Raw genomic sequence first — 15,330 nt, 5'->3', positions numbered from 1 at the left:
AAAATCTGTTTGGCAGAACTCAAGTCCTTCATAGCAAAAAACTTGCTCAACTGTTTCTTCAACTCATTAATTCTCAAAACATTTTTACCCACAATCAAAATATCATCTACATAAAGTAAAAGAATGATAAAATCACCATCAGAAAATTTTTGTACAAACACACAATGATATGAAGTTGTCTTACGATAACCATGCTCCCCCATAAACATATTCAAACTTCTTATACCATTGTCTTGGAACTTGCTTCAACCCATAAAGACTGTTCTTAAACTTGCACACAAGGCCTTTTTTTGTTTAACAATAAAGTCCTCCAGTTACTCCATGTAGAATTTTTGTTCAAATCACTATGAAAAAAAGTTGTCTTCACATCCATTTGCTCAATCTCTAAATCAAGAGAAGCTGTTAATCCAAGTATAACATGAATGGATGACATCTTCACAACAGGAGAAAAAATCTCCTCATAATTAATACCTTTTCTCTAGCTAAAACTTCTAACAACCAATTTAATTTTATACCGAGGCTTAGAATTATGTTCTTCATTCTTGATTCTAAATACCCATTTGTTCTTCAAAACTCTCATATCCTTAGATAGCTTCACCAGCTCATAGGTATCATTTTCAAGTAAGAAATTCATTTCTTCTTGCATAGCTTTAATCTATTCAGCTTTGATTCCATCTTCAACAGCCTGTCCAAAATAGTTAGGTTCTCTTCCATCAGTCAACAAGACAAACTCATGTGGAGAATACCTTGACAAAGGCTTCATCTCTCTTGTAGACCTTCTAAGTGCATTTGTCGGAATTTTCAAAGTTAGTTGTTCATCATGATCATCATCACCAACTTCATCAAACGTCGGATCAACTATTCCATCTTCACCTGCACCTGTATCATGCTCATTATTGTGAGCTTCAACTCTACCATGTTCTACCATAGACATAGAAGGGGTAATATCCAAGTCAGAAAAATTATCACTAGGTTGAACCATTAGTTTCTCTATATTATCAATCATTCAACGTTTGGTTTTCAACAAAGATAAGATCTCTACTTTGAATCACTTTCTTGTTAACAGGATCATAAAATCTGTAACCAAACTCATTCATGCCATAGCTAATAAAAATACATTGCCTAGTCTTTACATCAAGTTTGGATCTCTCATCTTTGGAAATATGAATAAAGACTTTGAATCCAAAGACTCTTAAATGATAATAAGAAACATCTTTACCTGACCATACCTTTTCTGGCACTTCAAATTGTAAGAGAACACATGGTATTCGGTTCAAGACATGAACAACATTGCTCAAAACTTCACCCCAAAAAGATTTTGTCAATCCAGATTGTGACAATAAATACCTAACTCTGTTAATCAATGTTCTATCTATCCTTTCAGCCAAACCATTCAACTGAGGAGTCTTCGAAAGAGTCTTCTGATATCTTATACCATACTCTTTACAATAAGCATCAAATAGACCTGAGTACTCACCACCATTATCAGTACGAATGCATTTTAACTTCTTTCTAGGTTCTCTTTCAACAGAAGCTTAAAATTGTTTGAATACATTCAAAATTTGATTTTTGGTCTTCAAAGTGTAAACCCATAATTTTCTAGAATGATCATCAATAAAGGTTACAAAATAGATGGACCCTCCAAGTGTTCTTATATTCATTGGCCACATACATCAGAATTCACCAAGTCAAGTATCTCCGGCTTCCTTGAAGGTGGATGTCTCTTGAAAGAAATCTTGTTTTGTTTTCCAACAAAGCAACGGTTGTACTTTTGCAAAGTAACCTTGCAACCAAGTAGAAGATTTCTCTTGGATAACATATTCATGTCTTTCTCACTCATATGACATAATCTCTTATGTCATAAATCATTCTATCAACAAACTCAGCTGCATTAACATCATCTTTCACAATCTTTGCTTGAGTTAAATAAAACATAGAGTATCATGTACCTCTAATAACAACCATGGAACCCTTGGTGAGCTTCTAACTACCACGAGAGAATGAGCTATTCAAGTCTTCATCACATAACTTACTAACAGAAATTAAGTTCAACCGAATGAATGTCTGGAACATGCTTCACACGTTTCAAAATTAATTTAGTATCGTTGGAAGTTTCTAGGCAAACCTGTCCAACACTGACACACTTTGCAACACCTTGATAAGCCGTTTTCACATCACCAAAATTACCAGGAGTATAAGATACAAACAAATCCTTCCTAGATATAACATGAATAGAAGCACCACTATCAATTATCCAACTAGTACTATTATCAACAAGGTTAATAGGTTCAAACTCTTCAACAAGAAGAAAATCATCATGAGTTACATTAATCTTGTCTTCATTGATACCATCATCTTTATTTATACTCTTGTCTTTGCTTGCCTTGGCTTTCTCCTTCTTTAGTTGCTAACAAAATTTCTTCATATGCCCCTTTTGACCACAATGATGACACTCAATATTTTATACCTTCCTTGAGACTTATTTCTACTTTGATCTCTACTTTTAGGACCTCGGCTTTTGTTTCTCCCCCTAGACTCAGAAATCAGAATATATGAATGTGTAGTCGATGTATCTTGTGACTTTCTTCTTATTTTTTCATTCAAAATACTGCTCTTGACAAGATCCATAGAAATTACACCATTAGGAGTAAAATTGAACAATAAAATTTTAAGAATTTTCTACGAGTCTAGTAAAGAGCTAAGAAATAACAACCCTTGAACCTCTTCATCAAACTTGATACCCATAGAAAATAACTAATTCATTATTCCTTGAAAGTTATTCAAGTGATCTGTTATTGATATCCCATCTGTATATTTTAAAGCCAACAGCTGCTTAATAAAAAACATCTTGTTATTCCCAGTTTTTCGAGCATACAACTGTTCAAGTTTATCCAAAAGGTCCGAACATGTGTCTCACCAATAATATGATTCAACACATTATTGTCAACTCATTGCATAATATATCCACAAACTTGTCTATACAATAAAGTCCAATCATCATCAGATTTATCATTAGGCTTCTCTATACCAAAAATTGGTTGATAAAAATCCTTGACATAAAGTAAATCTTTCATCTTTGACTTCCACAAATCATAATTAGGACCATTAAGAGTGATCATCCTACTAGTATTAGTATTAGCTTCTATTGTTCACAGAATTATAAACCCAAAAAAATACCAACAAGCTCTGATACCAGTATGAAAGAATCCAATAGCAAAAATAACACAAATATCCAATACAAAAACAATATAGAAGTACTCACAACACAATATAACAGCAACTATAAGCAAACAAATATATCAACTAAAGCAACAACAAAAACACACTGATATTTTAACATGAACAACTCCTCAATGTAAGAGGTAAAAATCACGGGCCACCAAGACAAAAAATAGCTCCACTATAATCACATATGAGGAACAAGAGAGTCTTAAATAAAATCACAAATCATGCATACAAACACCCAACACATCAAAGTACCAAAGTTTACAAATGAGTAACAAGAAGATGAAAAAATACCCAATAATAGAACTGTTGTTTGAAGTAGATTTATCCCTCTGCAAATATCCAATCAAAATCTTCACCGTTCAAAATGAAGAACAAGCTGAGTTGAAGTTTATATTTTAAGCTGATCCAATGGCGAACGAATGAGAACTGGTGTTTGAAATCTACTGTTCTACACAAAAACGAGAATTTTATTTTTTTTCTCTTCTCTCTCATTTTGTGGCTACTCTCTTTCACTCTCAATAATCCCAAAAAATTGATTAGGATTGTAACACAATGAGTGTAAAGAGACACCCCAAAAAATTGGGTTTGGACCTTACAAAAGAGAGAAAAAACATGATAAATCCAACGAGATAATCGTTAGTCTATTTTCACATGCCGTTAACAGTTCTATGACAAAAACAGAATTATGGACTAAAGTAAGTCACGAATGCCAAATTAGAAGACCAAATTGATTAAATTAAAACTTTAAGAATTAGAGAAGCGCAAGTATAGTTTTTGGTAGCATTTATTTTGAAGTATTGGATTGGAACTCATTATTATGTTTGGTGGTAAGAGATTGGAACTACAATTTCAATTTTATGACATAAAATTTAGTCCTTTCAATACTTTTAAAAAATGGAGATACAAAAGACTGAAATTTATAAGAATGGACACTAAAATTTTAATAACATTTTTTTCTGTAAATATCCTTATTCAACTTTGATAATTCTCAATCTACCCTCTCTGTAAACAAAACAAATTAGGTCTACACATCTTTTTCATGTCTCATACCACTTTCTTTCCATCACCAACACCCTCTGCACCTCTCTCACCATCTCCGACCAAATCTACCCACTCTCCTCTGATCCATCTTCTCCCACCATTTTTCTAACTTCACCTCCATCAAAATCTCCCCTTCCTTCTGCAGTGACCTCAACGCCCTTCTCCACCAACTCACCTTCTCCGAGATTTTTTTTCTGTATTCCGTCGACCTCTCTCACTAACCCACTTTCTCCAAAATTGGGTTAGCTTATTTCTCCAAAAGATTTTTAACTTTGAAGTCTTTTAATTATTTTTACATATTTGCTCTTTCAACTAGAAGTCTTTATGAGTTTCGAACTCATGGATACGTTGTTGAGTTTGATAGGTTTGACTTGTCTTGATTTGTCTTCTATTGATATATCCAATGAGTTCTTGTGTGATATTACAAATGGTGGTTTTTCATTGAAAAAGTTTGTACTTTTTGATTGTTACAATTACTTTGAATTTAAAATTTTTTACTTGTTGAGGAAGTGTAGTCTTTTTACGACACTTGGTTCTTTACCGTTCAATCTTCCCTCTTGATAATTTGTATCCTTTGCTTGGGAATTTGATATATGTGAAGTTAAGGAGAAACTATTTGTTTTTTTTTCCTTCAATCCACCCGTGGAAGGAGGTGGTGTAGGTGAAGGAATACAAGAGAAAGAAGGAAGAAAAAAGGAAAAATAGATTTTTTTTAATAATTAAGAATATTTTAGTAATATATTATCTTTATTTCGGTCTCTATATCTTGAACTAAATAGGATATTGAGACATAACTCAGTCCTACACTCTTTACACCAAACACAATACAAGATTTAATTTAATCTCATTATCTCAATTTCTGTTTTTAATCTATGTTTCTCAATCTTAACCTCTTTTTCAAACGCAATTTTAGAAACCAATTTAAGTATTAACTCAATTCTCATATATCACCTGTCCTCTTGCATAATTCGTTCATTATCATTAATTTAGGCTTCATTATTTTCTTGCAAATACAAAAATTACCTAATAATTCTTTTTTAACATATGAAAAAATATAAAAAAATTAACTTTATATATAATTAACTTATTAACATAGCAGGTAACTTTTTAAAAATTTTGATTTTAAAATTTTAAAAAATATGCTCCACTCCCTTTCTTCTTCACCTCCTTTCAAAAAACGCAAAAGTTGTAGTATTTTACGTCGCTTCCTACCACTCTTCTTCAATAATTACCATAATTAAAAGAGTTTTTATTGTGCTTTTGAATAATTATTTACATGTTTATTTTCGGATGCTTATTGACCCTCAAAAGAGGGAAGCAGTCCATAAGACAAAACAAAGCAAAATCACATGATGACAAAGAGTTTTACAGAGAGTACCATTAGGATAAAAATTAAATTCAATTAAATTAAATATAAACGTTCAACATCGATAGCTAGACCAAAAGTCCAACCTACTCTACAATGCTCGTGAGGATATATATGATTTACAAAATGCACACATTGACCCAAAGTTGAAAACTTGCCTCAACTATTTTTCAGATTATTAGTTGATACAAGAAATGCAGTGTGTGTACTTTTATCATTTTCTGTATAAACTCACTTACCAACAATCGGTGCTAACTAAGTGATATATATATATATATATATATAATGCATTGCATGCATATAAATATCTGGTGGCTTGGTGTTCTTGGTGGTGACGTCTTAATATATATTCCAATAAATGTGCTTAACGGCAAATTTGAATAATTAGCTTAATCAATTTTTAAAAAAAAAAATTTAAATAATAAATATTTATATTAAAAATAATTTATAAATAAATTATTTTATATTTAATTTTTTAATTCTAAAAGTGTTTATTTTTAAAAAGTATGATAAAAAGTTTTATATTATGAAAAAAGTTTTTTTTAACTTTTTCATAAGCACTAAAATAATTTTTTAAAAAATTACAATTTAATTCTAAAAATTACACCAAATATTAATATTACTATTTTTCATAAATCAAAAGCTCAAAAATAACTTTTAAAATTTTTCAAACGATTTGTTAGAAACAAGAGACTAGGAGAGGAATCTGAAAAGTGTATTATTGAGATATGATGAAAGGTACAATATACAAGAGGTATTTATAGGTGCTAAATGAATCAGAGTAATAAAAACATAGAATCCTACAATTAATATACAGATATACTATATAAAAATAGACGATACTAATTGATCTAAATTGATGCTGATGATTCTCTAACATCCCCCCTCAAACTCAAGTGGGAGCTAAGGATACCAACTTGAGTTTGGATAACAAAGTCCGGAAACGAGTCGGGTGATGAGCTTTCGTGAAGATATCAGCAGTCTGATCTAGTGTTCCAACAGCAATGAGACGAATAGCATCAATAAGGATACGTTGCCGAACAAAGTGACAATCAAGCTCAATGTGTTTGGTGCGTTCATGAAATACATCATTATGGGCGATCTGAATAGCACTGCGGTTATCACAAAAAATATCAGTAGGGGATGACTGAGGAGCACCCAAATCTTCGAGAAGCCAACGAACTGAGACAACTTCAGCAGTGGTGTCAGCAAGGGCTCGGTACTCAGCTTCTGTGCTTGAGCGAGCAGTGAACGTTTGCTTCTTAGCACGCCAAGAAATGAGAGCGTCGCCAAGAAACAAACAGTAACCAGTAGTAGAACGACGATCAGTGGGATCACCAGCCCAATCAGCATCGGAGTAAGCCTGAAGAGACAAAGAGGAATGGGCAGAAAAATAAAGGCCATGAAAGAGAGTGCCTTTGATGTAGCGAAGAATGCGTAGAACTGCCGCATAGTGAGTAGTACGAGGAGCTGACAAGAACTGGCTAAGTACATGAACCGGATAGGCGATGTCTGGTCGGGTGACAGTCAAGTAGACGAGACCGCCAACTAACTGTCGATAGAGAGTCGGATTATCCAAAACAGTGCCATCCATAGGGGTAAATCGAACATTAGGCTCAAGAGGAGTAGACTCAGTGCGACTATCTGTAATCCCAGCACGAGCAAGAAGATCGGAAGCATACTTAGCCTGAGAAAGATAGATGCCATCATCGGTGGAGATGACCTCGAGACCAAGAAAATAGCTGAGAGAACCAAGATCTTTCATCTCAAAGGTACGGTGAAGTGAGGCCTTGAGATCAGAGATACCATCAATATCATCCCCAGTAATTATCATGTCATCAACATACAGAAGTAAAAGAACAACTCCACGTTCGCTTTTATGAATGAAGAGCGCATTCTCATGAGGGCTAGAAGTAAAACCGAGACTGCATATGGTAGTGCTGAACTTGTCAAACCATTCACGAGGAGCTTGCTTAAGTCCATAAAGTGCCTTGCGAAGGAGACAAACCTTATTAGAAGGACAAGGATATCCCGGAGGTGGTTTCATATAGACTGTCTTTTTCAAATCCCCATTAAGAAATGCATTCTTCACATCCATCTGACTGAGAGACCATTTTTTAACCGCGGCAATGGCAAGAAGAGCTCTAACAGACGTAAGACGAGCGACAGGGGCAAAAGTCTCTTCATAATCAATACCATACTCTTGCGTGCAACCTTGAGCAACCAAGCGGGCCTTATAACGGTCAATAGAGCTATCAGAGCGAGTCTTGATCTTGTATACCCATCTACTGCCCACAACTTCCTGATCAGAAGGAGGATCAACCAGATCCCATGTGTGTGCTTTTTCAAGTGCCTGTAATTCGTCTTGCATTGCTTGTTGCCAATTTGGGTTTGAGGAGGCTTCTCTAAATGTCTTAGGTTCATGTTGATGAAGAATAGTAGAAAAGCAATGGTAATCAAGAAGATGAGGAGGTGGATTCCTTACCCTAGAAGAGCAAGCGGGAGGAGGAGCCATGACGGTAGGAAGAGGATCATCGTCCGGTCTGGAATCATCGGGAGATGGAGAAGGTGGAGGAACAGTAGGCTGTGGAGGGTCACTCGAGATAGAACCTGTAGAATCATCACTAGGAAAAAGATCAACATTGGGGTTAGTAAACAAAGGTGACTGAGTAGTAGGAATCGACTCAAAGGATGAGAACCGAGAAAACATGTGATGCTCCCAGAAGACAACATGACGAGATATACGAATACGTTTAGAGAGAGGATCCCAACAACGATAACCCTTGTGTTCAGTGCCATAACCAAGAAAACAACACATACGAGCCCGAGATTCAAGTTTACTATGTTCATGAGGCTGAAGAAGAACAAAACATACACAACCGAAAACTCGAAGAGAACTATAATCTGGGGGGTATGATAAAGACGCTCAAAGGGAGTAACGTTACCAAGAACAGAAGAAGGGAGTCTATTGATAACATGAACAGCAGTAAGAACAGCTTCACCCCAAGTACGCTCAGGACACGAAGAAGAAAGGAGCATTGCACGGACGGAGTCAAGAATGTGACGTTGTTTGCGTTCAGCTCTACCATTTTGTTGAGACGTACCAGGACAAGAAAACTCGGACAGAGTACTCTGTTCTGCAAGAAAGGCTAAGAGTTTGGAATCACGGTATTCCATAGCATTATCACGTCGGAAAACCTTAATGACCTTGGAAAACTGAGTTTTAATCATAGTAGCAAAGTTGATATAGATCTGAGGTAACTCATGGCGATTAGTCATCAAATAAACCCAAGTAAAACGGGAATAATCATCAATGAAAACGACAAAGTATCGAGCTCCGCCCATAGAGGCAGTGGGAGCGGGGCCCCAAACATCAGAGTGAATGATATCAAAAGGAGAGCAAGCAAGAGATGAATTATTGTGAAAAGATAAAGCAGGTTGTTTGGCAGTTTGGCAAGAAATGCAATCAAAAGATTCATTTGGAACCTGACCTAAAAAACCCTGAGACACAAGAGGACGCAGTTTTCCTAAGGAGGTGTGGGCAAGACGTTGATGCCATAAGTGAAGGGTAGATGGAGAAGAAGCAGCACAGAGATTTGGTGCAGGAGGAATATGAAGACTTTCGAGTTCAAACAACCTTCCGACCTTACGTCCAGTCTCGATGATTTGTCCCGTCCGAGGATCCTGTACACGACAACCAGAAACAGAAAAGGTGACGTCAAAACCCAAATCAACAAGTTGACCAACAGAAATAAGATTGAAGTTTAATTTGGGAATGTAGTAAGTATCAGAAAGATTAAGAGATGACTGTGATATAGAACCTTTGTGTGTTGCGTGCAAGAGGGAGCCATTTGCAGTATTGACAAAAGGCCCATTTGTAGTTGTAGACATGGACGAGAAAATATTATGCAACGGAGACATGTGATTAAAGCAACCCGAGTCAAAGTACCATTTAGAATTACCTGGAGGGGTCGATAAAGCAGCAGGGGTATTACCAGAAACAGAGAGAAGACGTTGTAGAAGAGATGCAATATCAGATAGAGAGACAGGAGACGGGTTGAAAGGTGCAGAGGTGGTAGGTTCAGTAGTAGTAGCAACAGCAGAAGCAGGCACAGGACGTGGTGGACGAGTAGGACAGGTAGTAATCAAATGTCCCGAGAGCTTGCAATAACGGCAGAACAACTGTGAACAATGGTAGCTAATATGCCCATTCTGGTGGCATGTCCGACATTCAACAGAGGGACAGACGGAGAAAATGTGCCCAAAACGGTTGCAGTTGCGACAGAATGTATTCTTTCTGTCTGTGGTAACAAAAACATCCGACTTTTCCATAACAGTAGTCACACAAATCAAAGATAGGAGAGAAAACTGCAATTTCGAAGCAGAAAATGAGGAAACGGAGCGCGGAATCGGAAAGAGCTCACAAAAAAACCTTAGGGAGGGCCCCACTTGTCTGCCACGTCAGCAGACACGTCAGCAAATAGTGACACGTGGCAGCACCTAAGAGGACGGAGAGAGACACACTGGCACGAGCTGGGGACGCGGGTCAGATGCGGTCCGGGTCGGGCGGGTCGGGCAGCGCGGGTTGGCCAAGGAAAGATCGTCGCGACACGTGGCAGGACTTGGAGCGTTGGATCGGCACGAGATCAACGGCTGCTGAACCTTCTGGAGGCAAAACAACAGAGGTGGCCAGCTGACTTTCGGCGGCGCGTGACGGCGCGTCCGGTGGCTTCTGGTGGCGATGTCGGCGGCGTTGGAAAGCTAACGAAGAGAAGATCACAATGATGCCGGAGGTGACGAACCAAAGCGTCGGAAACACAGAGAAAAATGAGGGCAAAGAGGCACAGGTGGAATCTGGAAGGGAGAGCAACCTGGTCGTGGCAGCGGCTTGCAGCGGCGCGTGGAGGCGCGTCTGGAGGCGGATGGCGGCATTTCTGGTTGCGATGGAATCACGGCAACAAGACGAACAAGGTGGTGACTGGGGTGACGAACCAAAGCGTCGAAAAGGGAACGGAAAAAGAGGCCAAAGAACACTGCCGGAAAGGAAAAAACAATGGGGCTATGAACTAATATTCATTGAAAAAAAAAATGCCTAAGCTCTTGATACCATGTTAGAAACAAGAGACTAAGAAAGGAATCTGAAAAGTGTATTATTGAGATGTGATGAAAGGTACAATATACAAGAGGTATTTATAGATGCTAAATGAATCAGAGTAATAAAGACATAGAATCCTACAATTAATATACAGATATACTATATAAAAATAGACGATACTAATTGATCTAAATTGATGCTGATGATTCTCTAACACGATTCATAAATCATATTTCACTAACTTTTATTCATTTAAACATTATTTTTCTCTTTAAAGATTTTTTATGTTTACCCACAATATTATTATTAGCATTAAGAGAATTATTTTACATTATAGAGGCCAACTATTTTAACATTACTTATGTCAAAAAAAATGAAATTCTAATTCCAAAATCCTCTAACCTTCCTCCTTTTTTTTTTCACTCTTTTCTTCAATCCTTTCCACCCCAAAGTAAAAACTTCCCGGTGCAACATCTCATCCAAGAGATGCTTTATATAGAAATCACAGTCGCATTAGCGGATCTTGAAAAAAATTTTAGGGAACTAAATATGTAATTAATTATATATATTATATAAAAGTATTTATATTCAAATTAAATATATTAATTTTTATTTTTTAATCATTATAAATTTATAATTATAGAAATAAATTATTAAAAAATAAAAAAATTATAATTTACATAATAGCATCTAAAACTATAATAAATATATACTTTTTTTGTCCAAATCAATTTTTTTTCAAAAATATTGAAGATCAATAAAAAATATAAAATATAAAATAAAAAACTTCAAATATAATAATTTTTTTTATTTGATATTATGATACCAATTACTACATTGTGCAATATATTAAAGATACTAGTGATATAAAAAAAAACTAAAATATTAGACTTATATATATATAGTTTATCTATTTTATAATTTAGTTAAAAAATAATTTTATTTTATAAAATATTAAAATTAATAAAATAATATAAAATTATTTATTTGTATTATTTATAATTTTATAGTTGAATTTTATTTAGTTCATTATACTTTAAATAATAAGATTATGTTTTTTATTATAAATTTAAAAAATAAAAATAAAAAAATAAAAATTTGTTGACTTCAAAAAGAAAAAGAAAATAATATATATATATATATATATATATATATATATATATATATAAAGAGAAGAATGTGATTGTAGTAAATTTTGAATCCAGAATAGTTATGAAAAATTTGTAACAAAAATAAAAATTAATTGAACAATTTGTATCAAATTAAATAAAATAAGTGATTACAGTTTTAATTTTATAAAATATTTGGGAGTCATGACCTTTCATTACCTCTATAAAGCTCGGCCACTCCTATTTCCTTGGGCTACAAGCGTGAAAATATATTTAAATTTTTTACGCATTTTCGCAGACACAACATGAAAATGTTTACCTGATTTGCTTCATTTTTCGCCGTTGATATAAGCGAAAATAGTTTAAATTAATTTGTCACATTTTCGTATGCTTCGATTACGAAAATAAGATAGAACTTTATACTATTTTTGTTGGCATAGAAAACAAAAATTTTTACAAATTATTTATGGATTCTTAGACTGTAAAAAGTGTAGCTGAATCTTATTTTGATAAATCTCCTGAAATTGTTTTAAAACGGTAAATAATATAACTTTTTATTTAAATAATAAAAGGCCTAAGTATCACTGTTGTACGTTAATGAAATATTGAAATTTATAATATGATACATGCGATTATTAATAATGAACGGATAGCTAGAAAACATATTAAAAAATGTGATTGAATAATAGAGGCCAATCATGTAACCCAGATTGACATGGCCTTTTCTTCTGATAAATGGCTACATCTTTTGTTATTTAAAATATACAGTCAGAAATCCTTTCAAAAAAATAAAATGAAAACAAACACATCAGAAGCTGCTAGCTAGCCTGCTACTCTGCTAGCATGTGTTACAGAGTATGGCAAATTATATCACAAAAGATACTATCTACTCCAACGATAATGTTTAAATTATTCTTCTGGTGGAATGCGTTCTATTTGAATTTTTTTAGATTTTATTTTTCTATTAGTATTTATAATTATTGAATTTTTATATTTTTTATTTTATAATTAAATTTTTATTAATAAAAAATATTAGAATTAACATAATATTTTTCTTTAAATTAAAAATACTCACAATTAACTAAGATAGTTAAAATTGGCTAAATTTATCGAATCCGTCTGTTAACTAGTTTAAATAATCGATTTTTACCTTTAAAATTAAGTTCGTTTAAATTTTGTATTAAACAAATCGAGTCCAATTAATTCAAAAAAATGATGGATTAAACGTGCTAGTCTGTAGCCTAAACAGATAGTCCATTTAAAAAATACGGTTATGTAAGATTTTTTATTTAAAAATAATTTGTTGTCAAAATATTTTTTTAAAAAATAAAATAAAATAATAAATAGGTCAATTCCTTTAATCCATCCAACTAGTTATAAATGGTTCAAGCTAAAATATCATGGCCAATAAATAAAACAAGCTTAAAAGGATCGATATGTTTAATCTATGGGATTAGGCAGCTGATCTGTTATTCTACAATTAAAAATTTAATTAAATTTTTAATCAATGATTACGTTTTTTTTTTAAAAAATATTTTATTAGTTTTAATATTTTTTATAAAAAAATTAATTACAAAATTAAAAATAATATAAAAATCTAATTAAAAAATTAAAAGGATCTAATTGTAAATCTAATTATTTTTTATTTGTTTCAATGATTGATTCGTGTATGTACCTTTGCAATTGAATTGGGTTGTTTTTACTATTAGTAAATTGTCACTAATTATTAATCTCATTTTTATTTGGTCACCAAAAAATCTCATTTTTATTTTCATCATATATTATATGTAATTAGTGGACAATATTGTACGTAGATATAATTTGATCCATTGATTGGTTGACATTATTTCTTATTTTTCACGGTAAATCCCTTTTTTTTTTCCTCATGGGAGTCATTACAAGATACTGTGTAAAATAAGTAGATTCATGTATCTAATCAAACTTTAATAGAATTAAATAAAGTTAAGAAGTATATTGTAAAATATTTATTAAAATATCATTTCTATATGAAAAGATTTTTGTACTTCATTTTCATGTAGAAACTAATATAATTTTCTATTATCGAAAAATGATTTAATTTTATTGGATTAAAATTTTGAAAATAAATTCTCCCATTTTTTTAAATTTTTTTTGTAAAGTATGATTCAATATCTTTTTTTATATTTTTGTCTTACTTAAAAAATATATAATAAAAAATTACATTTTACAAAAAAATAAAAAAAATTAAGAGAATTCATTTCCTATCATCTCTTGAGTATTCTTTGTTTTTCATTTTAGTCCCTTAACCAGTATTCTTTATTCTGGAAATAAGATTAGACTCAATTTAAATAAATAACTTAATTAAACTATTTTTAAAAAAATAATTTAAACAATAAATACTTATATTAAAAATAACTTATAACTAAATTATTTTGTATTTAATTTTTTAATTTTAAAAATATTTATTTTAAAAAAATAATAAAAAAAATTTATTATAAAAAAATTATTTTTTTATTTTTTTTTTAAATATTAAAATAATTTTTAAAAAATTATATTTTTTTTAAAATTATACTAAATATTAATATTATATATTTTTATAAATTAAAAATTAAAAAAAATTTCTTATAAACCTATCCAAACGAACTGATTAACTTGTTTTAAAACAAAAGGAGTAGTGACATGAGACACGTCCCAATAAAACAAGAAAAGTGCGCATGTGGCGCCACGTCACTGAACGTTATCCATTCCGGCGAGGAAATTTATAACTTTTGGGAGCTATCCGTTTCCGTTCCTAAAGTCTAAAGATGACGGTGTGGCTCCAACATTGAAACACATATTATTGTGAAGAGCAATGCTAGGGCCAGTCACATTTGTGATTGGTAGTCATCAACTAATCATCAATGATGATTTGATGGTATGAGATTAGTATGAGATATTATTCAATGACTCATATTTCTCTATTGATTATATACTAACCAAAATACAATAAAATTGTTAACCCCTAGACTTTTTCTATTGTAAATCCCATATAGGTGAATATTAATTCAATCGGTCAAAGTTTTCTTAATTATTATTAATAATGAATAAAAGGGTTTATAATGTTTCTTGGTTGATTGATATTTTATTTTATTTTAAGTTTTTTAAATTAAACATAAAATAAATATAAAATATGATTTTTCAATAAAATTAAAAGTTATAAACTTTTAAAATATACTAATTAATCTTCTAAAAATATATTTTATCCTAAAATTAATATAAAAATATTTTTTTATTAAAACAAAAAGACCCATCAATCTTATTTTTTAGACTTTATTGTAAAATATAATGTTAAAAAGTTATAATTTTTTATATTAATTTTAATATAAAATATAACTTTAAGAAAATGATTAGTAGTTTCATAAATTTATAATCTTTATTTTTATTTTATAAATAAAATAATATACCTATTTAATATTTTGAACCGAAGAACATTATTAATTGTTCTACACGAGGCTTTGATCGCTAAGTTAGTG

This window comes from Arachis ipaensis, chromosome B3 (genome assembly GCF_059453495.1).
Source record: "Arachis ipaensis isolate K30076 ecotype BB chromosome B3, ASM5945349v1, whole genome shotgun sequence".
Taxonomy (NCBI): domain Eukaryota; kingdom Viridiplantae; phylum Streptophyta; class Magnoliopsida; order Fabales; family Fabaceae; genus Arachis; species Arachis ipaensis.
This window is presented reverse-complemented; position numbering follows the sequence as displayed.